The sequence below is a fragment of the Castor canadensis genome, chromosome 14 (genome assembly GCF_047511655.1).
Source record: "Castor canadensis chromosome 14, mCasCan1.hap1v2, whole genome shotgun sequence".
NCBI classification, from domain to species: domain Eukaryota; kingdom Metazoa; phylum Chordata; class Mammalia; order Rodentia; family Castoridae; genus Castor; species Castor canadensis.
Window position 1 is genome coordinate 105,649,144 of NC_133399.1, and position 24,466 is coordinate 105,673,609.

General features: G+C 46.3%; 1 protein-coding gene and 1 pseudogene across 9 annotated transcripts in view; one reads left to right on the plus strand and one right to left on the minus strand.

Annotated features, from left to right (window-relative positions):
* The window catches only part of Ptk2b (protein tyrosine kinase 2 beta), a 115,148-nt gene that overhangs the window by 28,736 nt on the left and 61,946 nt on the right, over positions 1-24,466 (plus strand). For 4 of the 9 annotated variants that reach the window (XM_074055207.1, XM_074055205.1, XM_020182014.2 and 1 more), the window contains one exon: positions 21,574-21,653. The exons of 3 other annotated variants lie outside the window; for them this stretch is intronic. The gene's annotated coding sequence lies outside the window, so the exon portion shown is untranslated. Of the gene's footprint in view, positions 1-6,113; positions 7,932-21,573; positions 21,654-24,466 lie in introns of those variants that run through there. 2 more of the 9 variants (XM_074055209.1, XM_074055211.1) reach the window with 2 other exon arrangements.
* LOC141417004 (U6 spliceosomal RNA) lies at positions 264-362 on the minus strand (annotated as a pseudogene).

Sequence of the window (24,466 nt, forward strand, 5' to 3'; positions counted from 1 at the left end):
GTGCTCTGCCATGATAGAAAATGCATAGAGTTACATTTGAATTCATCCATCCATCCATCCATCCATCCATCCATCCATTCACTGATTCATCATTCATCAGGTATTTATCAAATACCTAGTATGTGCCAGGCATAGTCGTACATGTTGTACTAAGAATACTAAGTGAAAATGGTCCCTGGCCTTGTGGAGATTATAGGAGAAAGTCTGAAGTCTGACTTTATTGCTTACTTATTAGATGACCTCTAAAACTTTAGTGTCTTTTTTAAAATATGGAATGTATTTATGTGTCATCTTTGCATAGGGGCCATGCTAAACTTCTCTGTATTGTTCCAATTTTAGTATATGTGCTGCCGAAGGAACACACTTAGTGTCTTTGAAGCTTGGTTTCTTCTCTGTAAACTGGGGTTACCAATAGCAATTGGGGTAACTAATCCAATTTTGTTGGATTCCCCTGAGGTGGTACGAGATGGTGTAGCTAGCACTTAGCACCAAGTCTTAAATGGTAGGTATTCCATTTTCTCCTTTAGTTCGCAAGCCTGGTTTACATTTTTTTATCCCCTTATTTCAAGATTTCTGCTAGAGTTTGGGCTGGGCGTGGTGGTAGGCACGTACAGTTCTAGCACTGGGGAGACCAAGGCTGGAGGATCATGAGTTTGAGGCCAGCCTGGACTACAGAGCAAGACCCTGTTCAAAAAAAAATTGCTGTGATTTGAATGTGTCCCCACCAAAATGCAGGTGTTACCGGTGTGACAGTATTGAGAAATGGGGCCTTTAACAGGTGATTTGGTTATGAAGAACGCTCCCTCACTAGGGGCATTAAGGCCCTTTTAAAAGAGGCTTCGTGCACAGTTTGAGTTGCTTGTTTTGGACAACTGTGTCCCACAAGCAAGAGGCCAACACTACACTATGGTCCCTTAATCTTGGGTTTCCTAGCTTCCAGAATTGTAAGGGAAGAAATTTCTGTTCTGTATTAATTACCCAATCTTGGGTGTTCTGTTATAACACAAAACAGAGTAACACAGCGTCTAATATATTTAGTATGTTTCTTCTATATTATTTTATATCTCATATTAGTCATGCTTGACATTTGCTTTCCCCACAGCCCTGCCTCTCATTGGAGAGGTGGTATTTTTATTATTTCTTCCTCTTGTACCCTATTGTTTAGAGTTGAACAGTACATTTCAATTAGTTTAGTGGCTTTTTGTTATGTATATTAATTGTACAAATTACACTGTGGTGCTTCACAATGCGTATGTTATTCATTGATCAGATTAATCCCCCTTATTGCTATCTTTTTCCCCATCTCTCCAACCCCACCCGCATTTTTCAGCAGCTTTCCCCTGTAGCCTTGTGTCACTCACATAGATACAATGTATTTCACTCTTTTTGTCTGCATGATTCTTTAAGGGTTTTTAAATAATTTTTAACACTTGAATTGAAAGTCTTATCTTTCATCAACATCATTTTCCTCTTTCTCAAAATGGAAATATTTTATGACACATCAACCCTAATATTTCTCCCTCCATTTTCTATGCTGTTATCAACTAGTATTTTAGGGTGAGCTTATTTTCAGCGTTCTCTTTCCCTTCACCCCCACCTTCCGGTTTAGTCATTAGGATTACTGTGTTGGACTTTGAACACTTTTCCCCTCTATTTAAATAATCCAGATAGATTTTTTTTCTTTTTGCAGTGCTGGGAGTGGAACTCGGGCTTCATGGAAGCTAGGCAGGAGTGCGGTTACTAGGCTATATTCCCAGCCCTACAGTTTTATAGTCCTACATTGTTTTGCTTGCTAGGTTTTCTAGTCTATAATTTGGATCTGTGACCCCTTCCTGCTGTCGCTTGTGTGGCCTATAATTGTGAAGGAGTGGGGCTTTTTGTGTGTTTTTGAATGTGGGACTATCCTACAGAGTTCTGCTTTTTCCTCTGCCTGAATCATTTGTCACCATTTCTGATTTGTTTCTATTTTAATTACTTGGATTAGAATTCCCACTGACCAGGCTTTGGTTTTTAATTTTTTCTTCCTTCCTTTTTTGAGCTGGACCCCAGCCGGAGGTCAAACTTCCTCATGTCTGGGGCAGGTTCCTAGTGCCTGTCCCCTAGCTGGGACAGCTATTCATTCTCTGTGCACCATCCCTGCCTCACAAGGATCTGAAGTCTGATGACACCACTCAGCATGAATGTTACTCCCTAGCCCCAACTCCTGGGGCTGCTCCTCTGATGCCCTCATGACCTCCCAGCTTTAGCGCCCACTCACTGCTCTGAAGTTGAGTCTTTTCTATTTCTGAGACCTGGGAATTTCCTTTCATCCACTTAGGTGTGATGAAGATATTTTTGGTAACATTTTACCCAGCATTCCATGCACATGGAAGGGAAGGACCCAGTCTATGTCAGGTGCATCCATCAGAACCACTAAAAAGCATATATGCCCATGGTGTCATTCACATGCGCAAAACTCATTTTCACTGGTTCAGGCAGATGTCACTGGGTCAACTCCATCCTAGGGCTACAGTGACAAGTAAAGAGACACGGTCCTGCTGCTCTCCCAGTGCTCACATCCAGAGGGGGACAGATAGCTCAAACAGTCTAAGGACTAAATACAAGCTTGCAACTTTGGCAATGGTGCCAAGGGAGGAGCACATTGTTCTAAGACAGTGGACACCTAAGGAAGGTCGGGTCCTGCTGGAGGCCTGGAAAGAGGCAGGAAAAGGTCACAGGGCAAGAGGACAGCCTAGTTAAGGGAGGGACTGCTGCTCCCACGGTCTTTTTCCTTCCCTCCCCTACCTGTGAGACCTGTCAGCTAACTTGCTCCCTGATCTGTACCAGGAGCCCAGAGTGATTAAATAATAAATATGTGAGGGGTGACTGAGGGGACAGGACTCTCCTTGGCACATGCCCCAAATGCTCCGAACCATCCAGTGACACCATATATGCTGTGACTTAAAAAAAAAAAAAAAAAGAATGTGCAAGACTTTAGATGGAACATTGTACCTGATGTATCTGGGGTGGGGTGCAAAGGAGCTCAAACTGTATGTCTCTTGCCTTCTGGGTCTAGATATGGGGATTTCTTCTTCTAGGAAGAAGGACCTTTGGTTATTCTAAGTAAAACTTGTTGGTTTTCTCTTCAAGGGGTGGGGTGGGATGGGTGAGTAGACTTTGGTTTTTTAAAGGCAAGAGAGCCATGGGCTGGGAGGCACAGCCCCAGCTCTCCCTTGGACTTTGGGGTGAACCATGGATGCCAGGATTCTTTGCTGTAGGATTCGGAGGTTGTACTAAGGAACCTGGAAGAGACTTCTGTCTCTGGTGTCCAAGATGGTCTCCCTGGCATGGGTGATGCTGAGCCCACCTGCATTTCCAGTGTTCCCAATGACACCTGTCCCTGGGCCTCTGTATTGGGACTGACTGGACTGGAGTCTGCCAGTGCCCCACCACCCCCTCCATGGCACTCTGGGATCCAACTGCCCTTTTTGGGAATTCTTCTCATTCTTAAATTCATCTTTGCAGCCACTCCCTGCCTGGTATGTCAAGAAAATGCAGTCTGCACTTTCTGAAGGGACAGGTGAACGTATTCACATTTTATTAACCTGGCCATGTCTGTGTGGTGGAGGGGCTGTACAGGGCTTAGTTGGAACTACATTTTGTGGATATAAATTGCTGGCTAATCCTTGCCCTATTCCAGGTCTGGCCCTGAGTCTCTGATCATTTTATTGACCAAGTTTGTCACCTGGAGTCAGGACCTGAGTTGAAGGCAGAGCTTCTGACAGGCTTCCCCTGGGCTAACCTGCTCCCTTCTCTCCAGTTTTGGGGTATGCTACACAGGCAGATTCCTGTCAGCACAGCAGGTGTGTGTCATTTCCTTAGGTTGGGGAGACCTGGGCTTGCAGAATCTTCTAGCCGGCTAGAAAGGGCTAGATGGGAGGGAAAGTCATTCTCCTGCAATCTCTCCTTAGTGAATGAATCACCTGTGGGAGAGAGATGTTCTGTGTTCCCACTGAGAAGTTTTGGGGGACCCAGGTCAGACTGCCACTCTTTCTGCAGCACTTTGTCCCCCTACCCCTCCACCTTCTTTGACACCTGGGGGCCTGTCGCAAACTAACACCCACCCATACTGCCCCCAGCTCTGTTTCATTCCCCCGTCCCCCCCATGCTTCCCTGGCACCTTTTAGCTTTGCCCAAAACTCCTTTGCAGCAGCCTGCCCCTCAGTGGAGAGACACTAGGAATCCAGGCGCTGGGTCCACTCCTGGCCTTACAAGACCAGCAGGATAGAAGGTTGGTGAGAGGGCAGAGGGCCATTCTCACAGGAGCTCCATGACTACTGGGTAGAACAAGGTTCAGTGAGTGCTGCCTATGCACTGCTGGGGCATTGTCCCCATTCTTTGTGACAAAGATACCCAATATAACTGCACAGCCAGAGTGGGCTGGGAATTCTTATGCTATTAGCCCTGTAGGGTCTTTCTAGGATAGCATCCTTTTGTGCTGTGTTCACCATCGAAGATGGGAAAACCTCAGTGTATCTCACTGGCCAGATGCCCTTGTGAGGTGGGGCCTAGGATAGGCCAGCTCACTCCATGAGGCCATGGCACCTCTGTGGCTATGGGTCCACTTTTGAGGAGTGTTCAAAACTGGGGTTTGGGGTTGGTGGAGTGACTCAAGTGGTAGAGAGCCTGCCTAGTAAGCATGAGGCCCTGAGTTCAAACCCCAGTACCACCAAACACACACACACACAAAGAAAAGCTGGGCTTTGAACTCAGTGCCTTGTGCTTGCTAGGCAGGTGGGGGAGCCTCTTAAATCGCTCAGAAAGGCTGCAGGGAAATGTAGATGAAGGTGAAGACCCTAAAGAGGACAGCTCTTCATTGTCCTTGTCATTGAAAGAATTGAGCCACCTAGACTGAAGAAACCTGGAGGAGCAGATGAGTTATTCCTAACTGCAAAAGGTCAACAGGTGACAGTGAGACAGATTCTGTTTAGAGTGTTTCCTCAAGGATATCTGGGAAGAGTACACTCAGCTTTCTAAGGAAGGCTTTCTAGTTATGAGAGCTTGAGGTCATAGAACAGGTTGCAAAAAATGTTGAGATAGTGAAGTCCCTTGTCACTAAAAACATTCAAACAGAATATAGCTAAGGGAATCCTCAGCTGGGCTGACATGTGGCCTAGGTGACCTCTGACAGCTGTTCCCTACTTGGAGTCTCGGAGATGCTGGTGGAGTCCAGCCCTGCCCTTTTTTCCAACTCCACATATTTCTGTAGCCAATCCCTGTCTTTCCTGTCACAGACCAACTCCTCTGATCAGGGCAGAGGCCACAGTGTCCCTGAGGCCTGCATCTGAAGTGGGCTGTACGATGATTCTCAGCTGAAGCCGCAGAAATGTCTTCCCTGGGCTGAGCGGGTGCATCTGTGGGACATGTGTGTCATTTCACCACCCCTAGGCCTGTAGGTCACGATTACTGTCCCTCACGCTGCATAGGAGGAAATGAGGAAACAGCCAGGCTCCTGCAGGGCTGATTAGAGAGCCTGGCCGCCTGCCCTCACATGCTGGCACATGCAGAGCGCTGCTGACTGGATGCTTGTGTGCTGCCAAAAGAGCCCTGGGCCTGGATGGATGCACACCCCACATCCATCCAGCCTGGCTTCGCAACCTCACTGCAACTCTGAAAGCAGCTGCATTATCTTCCCCACGTTACAGGGGAGGAAGCCAATGCCCAGAATAGTTGGAGTGTGCTGAGACATGGCTAGTGAGTGAAACAGCGGTGGCTTAACCCTGGGTCTATCTGTCCAGGAGCTGGAAGGCACATCCCATGGGCATGAACCTGCCGAGCACAGGCCCCGTACTCCTAGGTGAGTGATGGCCTCCCCCATGTATTCCAGGTCCTATGCTAAACACAACTGGGGAAAAAGTGTGTCCCAAACAATTCCTAGCTTGCAAGAATCCTGTTTCCCTCACACTCCCCAAAGCGAGTAGAACACATTTACAACAAGCAAGAAGTACTGCAAAAGGAGAGACTCATCTTACTGGGGACGTGAAGGACAGCTTCATGGTAGCAAAGGCACTTGAGGTGGCATTGCAGAAAAAAGAGACTCGGATAGGATAGTAGGGAGATGCAGCCATCAGTGCTAGAGGGACCGAACAGAATTTTGCTATGAATTCTCAAGTAAGCATTCCTGGACTCTCACTCTCTCTGCCTTCCTATGAGTGGCCCAACCCCAAGGAGGACTTTGCAGCCCCCAGCCTCTCCCCTGACTTGCTGAAGAGTCTTACTTACCATGGCTCATGCATTAGCTGGACCAGGGTGTAGGTAGGCAGCATTTGCTCTTTGAACTTAACTGACTATCACTCCCAGGATTCCACCTGGGGACATCTCCCTTCTTTTTCCTTCGTGTTGCGTCTGTCTGGGGTGAGAGTCTGTTCTTGTCAAAATCAATGCATTGGCTACCAGATTGCTGCCCTACCTTTTTTCTTACAAATCCCTGCCTAGCTGTGAGTAGTCACTTTTATAAACCTTGGCGCTTTTGACCAAATCCTTAGCAAGCCCTAGACTTTCCTGTCATTTTGCCTACATTTATTCTGTTTTGCTGACACCCTTCCCACCTACCTCCTCTTCTTTACCAATCTCTCCATCCTGGAGGGCCTACCTTAGATTCTACCCTCCCAAGGAGATAAGATTAACGTCTTTCACTTGCTTTGTTCCTGGGTGGAGTTTTGTTTGTACCTCTCTTGCTCTTCTGTGACACCACCGTGTGGCATAATTTTGTGGACATATCCAGCATTTCCTTAAGAGGTAGTGTGGTAAACTGGATAAGGAATAAGATCTTGTCTTCATCTCTTAGAGAGTTGCTTTAATCATCCCATGCCTCAGTTTCCCCATATGTAACATGACTGGAGAACAGCAGTGACAACCTCTGTGCTTTGCTTTGAGAATTAAAAGAATTAATATTTGTAACTAGCACATTCAAAGTTCCTAATAAACGTTTGTTATCTGTAATCTTAAGGTTATACTATTAATAGTCCGTGGTTCTTCTTAGAAGCCAAAAGACACGTGTCTTAAAGGTCCAAAGGCCTGAAATGACCCTGGTGATGGGGACTGTTCAGGCAAGTTGCTGGTAGTTTATCTTCCTTCCACATACCTGATTCTCAAAAGATGCAGCTATGAGAAAAGATAAAGAGGGACATCACCCTAGCAGTCCCAAAGAAGGATTCCAAACACCGCTAATCAAACCTCATGTCTTGCTTTGTAGAGGGTGTCTCATTTCAGTGGAGACAGGTGAGGACTGTACACTCAGCCCTGCCTTGCTGTGTCTTCTTTCCTTTGCCATGCCAAAGTCCAGCTTGTCTTCTTTGTCAGATCCCAATGAGGCAAATCATGGCTCTTTGGTCTTAAAGTGATATAAACCACAGCCTAGAAAGTCTCAGGGGACTCTATTACATACATGCCAGAGTCAAGAATTAGTTCAGCTTTCCTGAAATCAGACCACCCTCAGCACCTCCTGGATCTCTTCATCCCCCAGGGGAGGCTTTGGACTAATTCCCTCAGTTTGCAGCTGCTTAGGTATTAAACTAGCTTAGTTTGTCTCCTGCATGATCAGCACAATCGTCCCAGCAACATCACCTTCTAGACTGGGTGCCCGTGGTCCTTATTGTGGTAGGCAAAGTTAACCTTTGCCTAGTTAACTTGCCTCAAATTCTCAGGTCGGGATCCAAGCAGACGTCTGGGCATGGCAGTGACTTTAGGCTGCCTGCATTTTCCCTTCCCAGTAGGACACACCACTCACAGGCAGGTATTTCCTGAGCAGGGCTCCTGTTGGGGTCAGTCTGCACAATATGCAAATTTCATGTGACTGAGCCTGCATGTCCCAGAAGGCAGGAAGTCTCAAGTGAAACTTCTGAGCACAGAGAAGAGGCTGGGAGAGCAGAGGCCCTGAGGCTCCACTCCAAGTATGTCCAGGGATTTTTGTTTTGTGTTTACAATCGTGTGTCTTAGTGTGGGAAGAGAGGGTGCTGCTGGGTAGGGGTGGGGCAAGGGTGTCTGCAAAGGGGAGCAGAGAGTTGGCCTACAAAACAGAATGAAGAGAAGAGAACAGGAAGGGAAAGGTGGTTTCTTCTGGCTTGCCTGGCATTTGTGTACTATGTTTGAGGGGGTAGAAGGTGCTGAGAACCAGGTCTCTAAAGTTCTAGAAAGGTCTGGGTGTGGTGGCATATGCCTCAGCCTCCTGAGTGATGGTGTCTCAAAAAGAAAAAGAGAAAGGAAGGAAGGAAGATCTGGACTTCTTCCATTTTTGGAGGCTCTTAAGGTTTTTTTAAAAGAGAAGAAAAATAATTGCCAAAATAGGGCAGGAAACCTTATGTGTATTTTCAATGTTTGCACCAGTTAATATATTTATGTACACATTCACACACTGACTGCATGAATGGACTCAACTAGAAATGATGTCAAAGGTCCTCTGTCCTGTGAAGCCTCAGCCACATGGTACCCTGGCTTTAGGAGTTGTTAGGCCTGCTTGAGAGACCCTCTAGTGGACACAGGGAGACAGCTGGAGAGCCAGGTTTTCTGGGCAGTTAAACAAAATATCCAGAACAGAACATTGTGTGCAGGAAAATCTCTGGACCTACTTGGCTGTACCAGGGCTGCGTCCCTCCGCTATAAACCCTAGCTCCCCTCCTGTTGTGGGAGTTGAGTCCAATCTCCCCTCCTCTCCAGCTGCAATAGTCTTAGCCCCTATTGCAATAATCTTGAAAAAAGTCAGGCCTGTTACCCTCCATCTGGTGTGACAGTTTTGTGCCCACAACCTGCAGTAACTCTGAACTCAGAGGCTTAACATACCCTCCGGTTTTGGCAGTTGTTTTATGAACTCTCCTGCTCTCAAGAGTCTGCTTGGAAAGGAGATTCAGGCCTAGGGAGAAGAAGCACCTGTCCTCTGTGGCCATGGAGGCCTGGTCAGGGAGAGCTGGCCAAACTCCCTGGGACCTGGGAGTGTCCTCAGCCCACCCTCTGCTCCCTAGAGCTCCAGAAAGAGGAACCATTGTTTGCCTTGGTGCTGGAAGAAGGAGGAGGGATGGTAGGCGGGAGTGGAAAACACCCCCAGGAGTGTCCCCTTCTCCAGGCCATTCTGTGCTCCCATCCCTTGAAAGGGCTGATCCAAGCGTGGTTCCCACATAAGCTCCTCTGTCATTAGAGGCGTTTCTCAGCATATCTATTTTGGAGCTGCAGCTGGTTGCCTCTCAGAATAAACAGAGCTGTGATATGGGAATAAAACAAGACAGGGATCTTGGCTTCTCCTTGTGTTCTTGTTCATCCTCATGTTTGCCAACCTCACTTCCCTCACAAAGAACCCCTTCGTCCACACCCCCTGCCCTGTGGCTCTCCTTCTACTGGCTTATGATCACGGGGGCCCTTCATAGGCATTCTGGGGACCCTGCTATCGCCAGGCCCTGTGCTGGGCGTGGGGGCTCGAGGAATCCTAGCTGCAAAGATTTGACATCAAGTGATACAGGGGTTCACATATTGGTCCTGCTTGGAACCAGAAGTGTTTCAGATTATGGATTATTTTGGGGGGAGATTTTGGAATATTTACATAGACAAAATGAGATATACTAAGGATGGGACCCCAGTCTAAACATGAAATTTATTTATGTTTCATGCATACCTTAGACATGTAGCCTGAAGGTAATTACACACAGTTTTTTAGTACATCTGTGTTTTGACTGAGACCCATCAGTCAGGTGTGGAATTTTCCACTTGTGGTATCATATTGGTCTCATATTTTCATACTTTAGAGTATTTCAGAGTTTCTATTTTCGGATTAGGAATGCTCAACCTGTATTTAGGACTTAAGTCAAAAAATGTAAGAGTTGGTCCAGCCTCTTCCTGCTAAGGGCCCCTTTGGGGATGGGCTGTGCTCAAGTTCTCAGGGTTCCTGGGCCTTCAGATGGGAGCTATAACACCCTGACCACACAATCCTCCTTTTCACAGCCATGTTGTATTGACATCCTTGAATAGAAGGTGAGAAGTTGTGGGGAATAGAAAGACAAACCGGACTATTATTTGTCTTGGATAAAGCAGATTTGCACAAGCAATCCTTTTCAAGGATTTCAATACTACATGGCTGTGTGATCAAGACACAGTAAGATTGAGAGCTGCCTAATTCATCTGTTATTTGAAAGCAGTCTGTGGTAAGTTTCCTCTCTTGGTTTTGTCTTATTTTTAAAGCTGAAACTGTGGTTAGACTCTCCAATTAGTCTTTAGAAACCTCAGTGGGCATCTCAGAAGCAGAGCTGTTGGTCTTGGTGGTGGGCCATGGTTTACTAAGCTGTAAATGAGCTACTCTTAGGTATTCTTATTGATTGAGAGAGTTGTAGGTGTGAATGTCAAGGTCAGACCCTGGAGATGACCTGTTTCTTCCATGAACACTGGGAAGGCACATATGGTCAAGAACTAGGGTTTTGAACAAAAATGAACTTGGGAGTTTGTCTCATTCCAACATTTCTTAGCCCTATGACCTTGAGCTGGTTATTTACTGTCTCTTAGGGTCCATTTTCCCATCTGTAATATTAGAATATTAGCAGTATCTATTTTGAAGAACAGCTCATTTCTTATTTCAACCACTATTTTTTGCATCCCTCCTTGCACCAAGCACTGGTCAAGGAGTGTACACAGAGCCTGGAAAGGACTAACATATCACTTGTCCTGAGGACAATGTGCCACATGGACAGGGGATTAGGTGGAAGATGTAAGTAAATATATATGCATTGCTTAACACCACTCCTGACACCTTAAAAAGTACTCAATAAATGGCCTACATTACTATTATTTCATTCAACACTAAAAATATGAAGCAGAGAATTGGGAAAGGTGTCTTTGTCTGATAAAATGTTTTTTTTGCTTCTTCCTCACGCTGTAGCTATCATTTGGTTTAGGGAGTGTATTAGTCAGGGCTCTTCAGGGAAACAGAGTGGATCGTATGTAAGTAAAGAGATTTATTATGAGGGATTGGCTCATGTGATACGGAGGCTGGTACATCCCAAGATCTGTAGTCAGTAACCTGGAGATCCAGAAGAGCTGCTGGTGAAGACTTCAGTCTGAAGGCTGGCAGACTTAAGACTCAGATCCAGGGTTCGGTTTACTTCTGAAGGCAGGAAAAAGCCAGTGTCCTTGCTGGAGGGCCCTGAGGTGGGAGGAATTTTCTTACGCTGGGGAGGGCCCTGAGGTGGGAGGAATTTTCTTACGCTGGGGGGCGGGGTCGGCTTTTTGTTCCATTCAGGTCTTCAGCTTCTCAGATGAAGCCCGTCCACATTGGGGAGGTCAAATCCCAGTATCATCAAGAAATGCAGATCCACCCAGAATGATGTTTAACACTACGTGTGGGCACCCCATGGCCCAGTCAAGGTGACATAAAAAAAGAATTGACCATGAAAACCAGAGAGGTCAGAGAGGTTGTAGCTGAGAAATCCCTTGGAGGAGAGCTGAAGACATTTGGGCTGTGCTGGCAACACAGCCCAAAAAGAGAAGGGTGACCTTGGCTGTGCTTGGGACAGAGATTGCAATTACTGATTCTGGAGCTTAATCCAATCCAAAGACATGTTTTGCTAGTTTACGCTATGTTTTGTAAGTTTGTGCCAACATTTAAAAATTAGAGAGTTCACATTAAAAATGTACAGCTTCTCATGAAAACTTAGAAGAAGTAATCATACGAAATCAGGTATCTTCTCACATAGCAACCATTCCTTGAATCTGACCTGAGACTGCTCCTTTTAGCGCTGTTGCCTTGACCTCACCAATGATGTCTTACTCATCTACGATCCTGCCATTCCTGCCTCAGTAGAAAAACACTCAGGTCTGAGTGTCAGGATCCTTCTTTACCCCCACAGAGAGCCGTGCCCTCAGCACATGTGTCTCCTTGTGAGAGCAGACGGGGAGGTGGTGGGAGACTGCTCACTGGACACATCAGCTCTCTTACTCCCAAACCGCTTCCCAGTCTTCCCTAACCATCTGCTGTGTAATATTCCCCCCTCATAGTCCTTACCATAGCTCTCTGTTGGGGAAGGGCCTTGAGTGATGGTGGGAAAACCCTGTCCAACTAGGGAGTGGCCACACAGCTGGAGTGAATTGGCCTTGGACAAGTGGGTGGGAGGGGACCAGCAGCCTTTCCCTGTGAGTTCAGACTGACATCTAAAAACAAGAGAGTTTACAATAAAGCCCTCATGACCTAAGGAGGTCTGGTATCTTTTTTCCCTCTCCTTTAATTAGGAGAGACCCTGAGACCTGGGCTGTGGATAGAATCTTCTAAGGCCACAAAGAAGTGAAAACCATGCCACTCCACTTCTGAGCACAGTGAGGGAGCCAGGAGTGTTTAAGTGGGAGAAGGAAAACCTCCAGAAACCCAGATCTGTTACTTGTAAAGAGCAGAAGGGATGTCATGTTGAAGAGGAATTGAACCAATTTTGTGTGTTCCCATTGGGGTGAACTCCATCCAGGGACTGTCAGCTATGAGAAGATAGGTTTGCAGGGAGAGTTCCTCAGAGATAGAAAGACTTGATGTATAGGGAATTAGGCCCAAGACCGGGGGGCATATAGGACTGCAGAGAAAACTAAATTCTTAGACTAGAGGTTGCTGGCTCAGGATTCCAGACCTTTTTCACATGTACATAGACACTGAGAACTTTTCACAACACACAAGAGGTAGGCTGGAAGGGATTTGGAACCCCATGGGAATGAATTTAAGTGCAGAGGTTCAGACCATGGCAGGCCCATTTTGCAGGTACCAGGGATTTGTTTTAATCAGGTGCAGTAAGATACATCATGAATGGGCAGAGATGCCTGACATGGAGGAAGAAGTTCACATTCACACCTAGAAGCAGGAGTTTCTAGCAGCCCATGCAAGGCCACAGTGGGGAAACACCTGGCAGGTCACAAGGCTCAGGTGCCTTTTTTATGGTCTCTGTGGGAAGGACAGGTGAAGCAGGGTTGGCGTGTGTAATGATTTCAGCAGACTCTGAGGAACAGGGGCTGTCTCTCACCTGATACCTGGCCCAGGGGTGCTTATAGAGCAGATGGAGTGTGGCCCAGAGTCTGAGAGTTTCAGACAGGAGGTGGTTGGGAGCTTAGGCTCTGGACTGGTTGGTTTGCAGGTGAAAGGCACCCTCTTGGGAATTGGATAACCCCAGAAACAGGATTTTCTCCAGGGTTGGCAAGACCCTGTCAAAGCATCACAGACAGAAACTAGGAACATGAAGGGAAGTGCTGGTCCAGGTGATGTCTGTGTTTCCTTCCAGCCCTGTGCTTCTATAAATTGGGCTAGAAATGAGCTGAGAGTCCTCTTTGAAGAGAAGGGACCTGAGCCCCAAAAGTTAAACCGTCTCGATCAGTCTGCTAATTGTAGAGCAGGGCCTGGAACTCATTGCTTTCCCACTATTCCCTGTGGTTGGGAGGGACTGAAGGGAGCAGGCATGGTGTCTTCATCTGCAAAGATCCATGAAGACTCGGAAGACATGAGACTGCTCCCGGCTACAGCATGGGCAGCTCACTGGGAGGACAGGAGGATGGGAGCAGTACTTCAGTCTCTGCTCCAATCCCAACCCTAGTCTATTCTGGACTCATAAACTCTTAGAACCCAAGGTCTTGGAACTGGGATGCAGCCTGCAATAAGGAGACCTCAATCCAGTCCCAGCCTTGCCCTGAACCAATTGGGAAGCTGGTTTTGCGTTTCTGGCATCCAGTCATTGCCAACGAGCAGCAGGCATCATCATCTTGCTAAATAAAGATTTTTTGCCCCATCCACTCATTCTGATCGGAAGGTGTAGGCTAGACCATATGTGTTTTTAGTGATTTTTTTTTCCCCTAAGGAGCATCAAAATTCTAGAAACCATCAGATTGGATGATCTCTGAGGCCCCTTCCAACACTAAATTCCACAGTGCTCTGATTTAGTCTGCACTCCTCAATGTGGGTAAACTGCTTCCACTGGGCAGGTGAAGAGACATCTGAAGGTCACAAGCTTCCAGGGAGTGATGGGCTGAGAGCTGGGATCTGGCCTCTTGTCTCTTAGGCTGCACCCTGCAGCCTTTCCCACAGAGAGCCTTTCTTTCCCCTCCTCACCCTCCACCACCAGTGATACACTGGTCAACCCCACTATATGAGACAGGCACCATGTCCATTCATGTCTGGTTCAGTATTTAACCCATACAACCTGTTTATTCCCAGAAGGGCTGTGGACTGCCCATCGAGCAGGGCAGCCTGTGTTCTGGATTATTCCTTCCCCTCACCTGGCACACAGCCAGGCAATGAGACACTTGACAAGTGATGGCAATGTTGACAGCCAAGAATAGAACCCAAGAGTGGGAGGTGAGTCTGTTCAGCCAGTGCTGTGAGGACGATGGGGGTTGTGGTTGGTGCCTCATAAGGATGAGCAAGGAGCGGGGCTCGGGGTGGACTGCGCATCAGGCAGGAACCACACGCCTGTGGTAGGCTGCAAGGCCATGGAGAAGGTGCAGGAGTGTGTGACCCTCAGAGTCCATTGAGCTCTAAAACCCTAGTCCCAGATTTCAGGAAACTGCAGGATAGTTCAGAGTGGGCAAATCTGGGCAGGACCATTGGCTTGGCTATCCCCCAGTCCCCTCCTGGAATGGCCTTTTGAAGTTTCCAGTTACTGTAATCACTGGTGCCAGCAGGTCTCATCCAAATTGATTCCTGAGGTTGGAACTAAAATGTATATGAGCAGCAGGTGGTCCTGGTGTGGAGTGCTGTGTGAACCACTCCCAGACCCTCATATTTCTCTGTAGTCTTATGTTTAGAGCCAGAGACCAGCTGTGCAAAGCCAGGGTGAGGCTCATGCCTGGTAGCTCCAGAAGTAGAGCCAACACCTGCAGGTAGAAGATGTAGAAAAATTCCTTGAACACATTGTAGGAAAAAATCTCTCTGAAAATGGCCCAGAAGTGGAGTAGATGGATTGTTTTCAACAACATAGATCCCTGCCACCAAAACATTTATGCGAGCACTTGAAGGAACCCAAAGACCTTGAAGGATCTGTGCTCATGGTGGGTAGGATTTGTAGTTTACAAGTAAGTACATTACAAACATTTGTTTTGTTAATCTTCATAGCAGCTCTAGGAAAGAATCATCATGCCCAACTTTAGTGGGCAAACACACTGAGATCTTGTGAGGTTATAGGATTTGTCTCAGATGCTTCATCAGGGCCATGATAGACTTCCCAAGATGTGCTTACTCTGTGTTTAGAATGAAAGGAACTTTCCTCATCTTAATCTCTTCTTTGGCTGAGCCTAGTGTTCACCTCCTGTTGAGTGTAGGTTTCACCCTTCTTGAGCCAGCATCTCCTCCCTGTAAAGGGCCCAACATTACCTCCAGAGAGAGAGGAGGGAGAAAGAGCTAGTGCTTGTGAGTGGTCACACGCTCTGTTCATGTGGGGAGAGTGTTTTTATCAAGGCCGCCATTATAATGTAGATTCTGCATCTGGGCAAGTGAGCACCTTGGCTCAGACTAGATGGAGTCTTTCCCAGAGGACAGCCACATAGGCAGGACAGAGTAAAGATGAGAGAGATGTTCGGTGCTGGTGGAGAAGGTTCTAGAAAACATAGTCCTCTTCTGTTTAACTCTACCTGGAGTCACCTGTATTGTCAGCCCCTGAGGGATTACCTAGACTTGAGCAGCCAGCAGGGGGTTTGTTTGGGACAGTGGGCCTCCTGACAGATCAGATCCTTCTGTCCTATGGTCATGCCCTGGCAGAGGGCTCCTGCTCTGCCTAAGACCTCAGATCTGTGGCTTTGGAAGCCACTTAACTTCTCTGGCTTCAGTTTCAATTTCATCTGTAAAGCAAAGGAAAGACAGACTGCTCATATGGATTTCTGGGTAGCTCTCAGTGCCACCATCAATGCGTTTACAGTCTTGGTTGTTATTTTCTCCTTTGCTGATAGCCCCAATATCTTGTATCTTTTTCTGGAGTCAGACCCCCATGAAGTCTCCCCCTCTTGTGTCTTTTTCCTGCTTAGCTACTTTCCCTTCCCTCCCATCTTTTTCCTTAGCACTCTCGGTTCTCCCTCCACAACCAAGAACTGTTCCTGTGGCCAGTGATTTTAGCTCTGCTCCTGGAAGTACAGGATCCACTTGAGTGGCCTCACTGGGGCTCTAGGAAGCCAGGACTCCTGGGAGGTATCCTGGGGGTTCTACATTCAGGGAAGCATTTTCAGAACAACAATGGTGCATTACACCCCTTCAAGGACCTGGCTGTGACTTTAAGCAGTTTGAGTATTCACACTCAAGGTTTCATTGGAAAATCATTCCTCTTAGTTAATCTCCTTGTTATTTAGAGGAGAAAAACTAAAGTGAGGATAGATGAGCTTTCTTGCCCAAATCATCTGATTATGTTTCTGGAATGTTGTGGAATGTCAGTTGGATGTGATTCCAAAGAATGTCAAATTTTACCTCTTCTCACTTCTCTCTCTCTCTCATCTCCTCTGTGTGTGTGTGTGTGTGTGTGTGTGTGTGTGTGTGCGTATTAACTAGAATGTTCTCAGTCAGCAGGAAACAAGTAGATCTTGGTTTCTTCGTGGGCTCCAGAGCACCTGGATGTGGACATAACCCTCACATTTGCTCCTCCTCACTCTCTTTACTCCTCCCTCCCTTATCTGCCAGGAGGCCACCTGCCCAAGTCCCCAGAGACCCTCTGCTCTATTCTCTCTTCCACCCCCCACCCCCACGTCTGCAGTGAGCTGTAGAGAAGTGGGTTGCTGTTCTTTTTTCTGACTTCCTGTGTTCTTTGGAAACCTCAACAAAAGAGTGCTGAAGGAAGAAAGGGACTGACCGTTAAGCCAGACATAGACTTACATCTGACATGAGGAAGCTGGGTTCATGACTTTTATAGGTGAAAGCCAGGATTCTGACTACCCTGTTCCCTACGGGGAGTATAGGTGCTGGGGGGCCAGAAGGGAGGGCGTAGATCCCTCATTGTTTTCATATTTCTGTCAGTGTATCTGAATACAAAAGGTAGCCAAAGTGATCCTTTATAAGTATTTGTTGTTGAAATCAAGTCAACATTAAAAGGGAAAACTTAATTTTAACTCTACTACTGTCTTCATTTCTCTGTCTCTCCTCATAGTCTGTGACTACGGAAACAGAATGGTATAGCAATTATGTATATATTCTTTGGAGTTTTTATATTACTTTAATTGAACATGCCCAAGTCTGTTTATTAATTACTTTTTAGGATACACAAGAATTATTTTCTGAGTGAGGCCTTGCACTGGAGTGAGACAGAACTATGGCAAAAGCACCTTGCTTTTATTTCACCTTCTGAGTGCACACTGCTGAGGTGTCTGTCCAATTCTCAGGGCCGTGCCAGTCAAATTTTGGTCTGCAGGGGACTCTGAGAATTGGTTCCTTCCCTGCCCATTCGTGTCTACTGAGCTCTAGTTTAGATGCCTGACTCTGGGTCCATAGAGCTTTTGAAAGCATTGCAGTCATTTCACTCCCTTTCACACCCAGGACCTTTCCAGTTGGGTTTTCCCTTTGTCTTTTACTTCAGTTTCTAAGCAGGAAGAAACTCCTGCTGCTGTTCGAACAGCCATTGGGAAGTTGCTACAAAAGAGTGGGGGTTTCTGGCTCTGCACCCAGGTTTTTCCTACTGTGAACTCTCATGGCTGAAGTTATAGAAGACCAAAATTCCCCCCAAAGTTTTTGAGCACTGAATAATTGAAATCACCTGTTTGTTCTCTTTCTGTCCATTTCCCAGTAGAGGGGTTGGGTAACAAGAAAACACTAAAATAGAAAACACCATGCTACCCTGAAATAAGAGGCTTAGAGACACCTAGAAAGGGCCTGCGTTTAAGGTTTAAGAACTGTAAACCGCTGAGATATGTCACAACCACAGCCTGGCGGAGTCTGCCACCTGGGAACTGGGGGGCCTGAGCTCCTGCTGAGAGATCACACTTTTAGCCTCCCCATCTCAGTCCTCACCAGTAAGACAAGGGCACCTAACTGGCAGTTCCTCCCTCTCCCTGGGCAGGTGTCGTAATCACTGGAATGTCAGGGACAGAGATGTGCAGAGATGCTGTCCACAAGAGACAAAGTGTCAGTGATATACCGTGAGTCAGTCCTAGAGATCTAATGAGCTGTGATTAATCATCCTAGAGCATGTACTCGACAGTGCCAAGAGGAGATCCATTTGTTCACATCACACACACAAATGGTAGCTCTGTGAAAGGAGACTGAGTTATAAAATAGCCATAACAAAGCACACGGTATACCTTCATAGATGCAATTTAAGTGAAAAAGACTTTAACTCAAAGTCAGGCATGGCGGCACACACTGTAGTCTTGGCTACTTGGGAGACAAAGGTAGGAAGATGGCTTGAGACTAGAAGTCTGAAGTCAGCGGGCAACATCAGGAGACTCCATCCCCAAAAATAAACAAAATAACTAGATTAATTAATTAACTAAAAAAGAATCACCTGGGGTCCAGGAGTGGCAGTCCACACCTATAATCCCAGCACTCAGTAGGCTGAGGCAGGAAGGTTGGGAGTTCAAGGCCAACCTGGGCTACACAGTGAGATTCTGAGTTGAAAAACCAAAACAAGGGAAAAAATCACCTGGAATATTACTTAAAAATATAAATGGCTGACCTTCAGAGGTCTCCATGAAGGCGTGTGGCACTAAGGCAGGGAAGAGCCCACCTTATCTCCTGGTAACACCAGCTTGGGCATGTGAAGAGCCCATGGACCATTGCTAGTGAAGGTTATGCTGCTGGTCTAACAGCAACAGTTCTCAGCATTAAAATCCTGGGCCCCAGAGGACACTACCCTGGGTGTGAGTGGAGGCTGAGGCCTTCCTCAAAGCAGGCCCAGCTCTGGCTCACTGCCAGGCTCTCCATTACAGCAGGGTGTGGCAGCAAAGTGCCTGGTCCCACTCTATTCAAATCACAGTCTGCACGGTGGCCCTTGGGGAGTGACTTGTGAGCACCTGTTTCCTTCTGCACAAGATGAGAGATAACTGTACCTGCCTTTGAAGTTGTTGCTGGAATGGAAGGGCTCCTCATGCCGGCCAATTGCCCGCCCAACATGGGGCTATACCAGATGATGTCTCAGAAACAAGTCTTCACTGGCAGCATGGAGCAGAGAAGAAGAGGATGCATGGACACTCATGGTCTCGGGGCTAGAGAGAGAACCGAGGACTTAGTGTGGAAAAGATCTTTGAGGTCTAGCCACCTGCTCTAGGCTCCTGGAGGACTGTTGATTGTCAAGGACACTTCCAGTGGTGGCAGATTCCCTTGCCAGGCTTCATTGATTGCGTCTTTATGTTACCTATCCCAGTCCTGATTTGGGATGGAATCCAGAAATGAAAATTGTAGGGCCCTGCTTGCTGCCTAGTCTGGCTTTGTGGTAAGAAGATTGGCCTTTCTCTGCAGGCTGCATGGGGAGGACAGGAAGTCGTGCTGTAGGAAAAGGAGCTAGAGGCAGATGCTCAGAAAAAAGGGCTAGCTTTAGCCTGGTGGGACAGACTGCACATATTTTTAAATATATTTAACCAATATAGCAGTAAGAGAACTTAAGTTCTTTTAACGGCATGTAATTCTAAATGGGGATGTGTTTTTATGTAGTTACAATCCGTATGTAAATTCCATTCTCTGTCACTTAACATTTTTATGTGCATCTTTTTGTGTTCCACTACTCCTTATATTTTTATCATAGTTTATCGTTATCAATATTTCTTAGATGTCCCCATGAGCACATCTTTGAGCCTTTGGTTCTGATTCTCATTATTTCACTGATAAATAGTACAGCTGTGAACATCTTTGTGCAAACCATCCACACCCCATGCCTTAGATTTATGGGGTATGTTTCCCAAAATTGGGGACCAGGTCAACATGTGTGAAGTATTTCATCCATAACTAGCTGCTATTTCTGAGTTAATTGGCAACTGTACCGGTTTCTCATAAACATAAGATTTTTTTTTATCTTTCTTTAGGTCTCTTGGCTTGGTCAATGATTTTTGTAGTTGGTTTTCCTTCAAGTTGTTTTCATTAGCTTTCTTAACCATTGAAGGTTTTTCAATCTATTTCATTTTCCCCCCCAAGTCTTTTCACACACAGGTGGCATCCTGTTTGCTTGACAGGTTGACTAAAGTGTTGCTTTATTCAAGTCGCATTAGAACGAAGTCTGATTGCCACAGTGTACAGATGGGGGCATCGCCGTGTTTAATAGTTTTGATATATGTTTACATAAAGCAGATTTTTGTTATATACTGGATTTTCAGAGTGGCAGGTGGAGAAGTTTGTTCAAGGGGATATTTTTGTTGTTTTTAAGTTGGTGATGAATGAGAATAAGTATGCTGTTAGACCTGTGTTTATATTTTCTGCTTTAAAACTAAGTACTTGAGTTTTCTTTTTATTACCATTTTTACTGAATAAATTTATCATTTAAGACATCTTAATAAAATAAAAATTCTCATTATTGTACATTACTGTGTTGAAAGCCTGCATTCCTTTCAGGGCTGCATGGCTAGGAACAGAGGAGGTTACTGGGAGGAGTTTTTGTTTCAGCAGAATTTTGGGGGCTGCGTGAAAAAAGCAGTGCTCATATGAACTGTCTTTTGGCACAGAGACAAAGCCCAAAGGGGAAGGCTTGCTAATGGGGTTTAGGCTGTGTGTGCGCTGGGTTTGTTGGGTTAAGGTGGAAAATATGAATTTGGGTTCAGCCTCTGTCTCTTAAGAAAGGATTCCCTAGGCTAGTTGGCTCAGTCACTTTTCGTCATCTTCAAGAGGGGTGGGACATCTGCCTTGGCAGACAATGGCAAAGTAGCAAGGTGCATACATGATAAAGAGATACTCCGTATCCGAGGGTTCCCCATCCACGGATTCAACCAAGTTTTGAAAATATTTGAAAAAATTGTGTCTGTATTAAACATGTACAGAGCCATTTTTCTTGATTATTTCCTGCATAGTAGAGTAAAACAACTATTGACAGCACTTACATTGTTTAGGTACACGGCATATAGAGATGGCTTAAAATATACCCAAGGATGTGCATAGGTTGGATGACTTTTTAATAAGGTGCTTGAACATCCTTGATTCTGACATTTGGCAGAGCCCTGAAATCAATCCCCTGAGGAGAGCGAAAGATGACTGTGCAAATAAAGGTCCTTCTGTCACATTCTTACAAATCTTGACTTGTAATGAGATGGATGGGACTATCACGGCAGTCCTACAGCCATTTGAAGCCAGCAATCCATCCTGCCTTCCCAGGTCTCACGTCTCCCTTTTGTTTTAGGGCCACACCATGTGCTGGTGTCCCTAGGTTCTAAGTCCTACACAGACTCTGAAGCCTCAGGGCCCATAGTGGGCAGCGCAGAGCTGTGGCCACATATGGACAAATCGTAGGAGAAATCACTTCTTTTAGGAATTTTTCTAGAAACCCAAAGACTGCATTAACATTTTCTGGCAGCCACATCGCAGTGACTAACAATAAACTTACAGTTAGCGTTGAGCCTATTTTTTAATCCCTGCGCTGCTAAACCACATCTTCCTCATCCCAGATTAGGACAAAACAATTCTTTTAAATTCATTTTTTGTTTTTTCAGACAGGGTCTTGCTGTGTACTCCAGGCCATTCTGGAACTTGAGACCCTCCTGCCTCTGTCTTCCAAGTGCTGGAATCATAGGTATGTACCACCACACCAAGCCAAAAATATTTTTTAATCTACAGAAGAACATCTCATTTATCCTATTTCACAATATCCTATTTTGTTAAGCTTGGTTTGCCTTGCCAATCCACTAAGGATTTTAGGAATCCTCTTTGATCTGTTGTCAAAGCCATAATCTCTCCTACTCTTGTGCTCAATTTGGTGCTTTTCTTTTTGGTGGTGCTGGAGTTTGAACTCAGAGCCTATACCTTGAGCCACTCCACCAGCTTGCTGTTTTTGTGTGTTAGGTATTTTCAAGATAGGGTCTCACAGAACTATTTTCCCAGGCTGGCTTTGAACTGCAATTCTTCTAATCTCTACCTCCAAAATAGCAAGGAATACAGGTGTAAGCCACCAGTGCCTGCTGGTGCTTTTCATTTGGTAACCATGAATGCCTTAATACCAAGTTAAAAGGCATGGACAAAGGACAATTAAATGCAATTGACTCCTACCAGGTTAATATGGACATTTGATCAGCAGTCTTTGAAAGAAGAATTTTGGCCACTTTGACTTTTCCTGTCTATCAACTGACCTCCTCATTAGCCTCTCAAGAAAATAGGGGAAAGCCAGACACCAGTAGTTTAAGCCTGTAATCCTAACTACTCAGGAGGCAGAAATTAGGAGGATCATGGCCCAAGGCCAGCCCAGGCAAATAGTTTGAGACACCCTATCTTGAAAATACCCAACATAAAAAAGAAGGGCTGGCGGAGTGGCTCAAGTGGTAGAGTGCCTGCCTAGCAAGTGTAAGGCCTTGAGTTTGAACCCCAGTGCCACCGAAAAAAAAGAAAGAAAGAAAAGAAAAGAAAATGGGAAAGAATGTAAACACCCAACCAAAGCAATGATTCATTGTGGTATCAAATTTCCCTGCCCAACAACCAGCTTTGCATCTCACTCAAGAGAGGGAAATGAGGTTTGCTGGGGTTAGAGGCCAGAAGCGAAGGCCAAAGCTGAGAGTACAATTGGAAGTGGAGAAGTTGGCTGAGAGTTTAGTTTGTGTTACAGATGACAAAGTTCTAACTTTTAGGAGATTAGAGAGTGACAGAAGCCTGTGGAGGAAGGGGTATGTCTTCAGGCTCCACACTTCCATACAATGAGCACTCTTGTGCCTTGCAGTGCTGGCTGGCGAAACCACTTCTGATACCAGGTGGACATCAAGGGTCAGAGGTGGGCAGGAAACCAGAGACCCTAAGACCTGCTGTCCTCTGCTGGAGTCTCTCACTATCAGGCAGTGGGGGGACTGCACCCAACTCTCAGAGGTCAAGGACTCCCATTTCTCCCCAAGTCTGCTTTCTGTGAGGGCCCACTGGTAGCTTACAATTGGCCAGGATAGAGGTATTTAGACCAGATAAATCTTCTGGATGGTCACTGACTAAGCAGGCACCAGCCTTTATCCCAACCACTCCTGCTGCCTCTGGGGAAGGCCTGGGCATCATCCTTTTGCCAGATTCACAGTTTTAAGATAAAAATCTGCCTTCCCACAGGATGAAGTTCAAGTTCCTTCATATGTTGCCCCTTCTAGTCTTGTTTTCCAGTGACACTGCACCCACTGTCTTCCCCAGACCCTATCATATCATTCAGTTTGCTGATCTTTCTTGGTCACACTTTTCTGGAGTCTTAAAGCCCCAAAGGCAAGTTCTGTTCCGTGGTTCTCTGACACTAAGCTTAGAGACCTTTTGGAGTCCATAGGATGTGGTGACTGTATGTGTGTGTAGGTGTGTGGGTGTGCGTGTGTGCACACCTGCATGTGTGTTGTATTTTTCCTCTCTCTGGACAATGAGTTCCTGTTGGACAGAGACTCCCTTTCCTCTGTTTATCTCTGTATCTTCAAGCAATGGTGTGGTTCCCAAAACACAGGGAGAGAGGGAGAGGAGGAAAGGAGAGAGAAAACTGAAGACAGGAAAAATAAGGGAGGAAGGAGAAAATAGGCAAATAAGGAGCAACGGGATTATGATATATATTTTTTTAGACAAAGCCTTGCTATAGAATTCAGTCTGGCCTCACATCCTTCTGCCTCCTCCCCCTCAATGTTGGGATTACAGAGGTGTACCACCACACCCAATTTGGGATTGTGATTTTTTTTGGAAGGGTCAGGAAAGCAATGGAACCCGGAGATCAAACTGGAGGGAAAAGGAACAAATGTTCCTGCAATAAGGCAGGCGGATACCGCATCCCTGCTGCTCCCTCTTGTCCTCCTGAGAGCCACCCCGAGTTAGCTGGCCTCTGGGTGAGCAGATGCTGGCAGCAGAACGACTCCTGGTGGGTAATGGATGTGGGGGTGGGGGGCTAAAAATGTGATAGAGTCTCAACAAATGCTTTTTGAATTCCACTGAATTATAGCTGGCAATAATCACAACCTTTCTAGTTCCTTCTTTTGCAAGGTGGGGAGGGGTGCTTAGAGAGGAGGGAAGGGATTAACCAAATGATGGGCTGGTGGCCCTGGAGCCTCAGAATGCTGGCCCTTGGGAATAGGAGGAAGGGGGAGGATTGGGTTAGGGAGGGAGTGCTGCATGGAGCCAGCAGGGATCAGAAACGCAGGAATGGCTCCCAGATCCTGCAAGGTCATTGCAATTAGTTAAGTGGCTGTGCCCAGCAGGCTTCTGCAACAGAAAGGCCTGTGTTCCCCATTTTGTTGATGTGGAAACAGCCAGGGGAAGTGACTCAGAAACAGAGTGGAAATAAAGTGTGCCTCTCGTGACCCTCTGACTTCTGCTAGACCCAAGGGGCTGGCACTTGGACTGTCTGTTTTTGAGGCTCCCTGCCATGAAACACACTTCTGTATGTTCTCAGGCCAG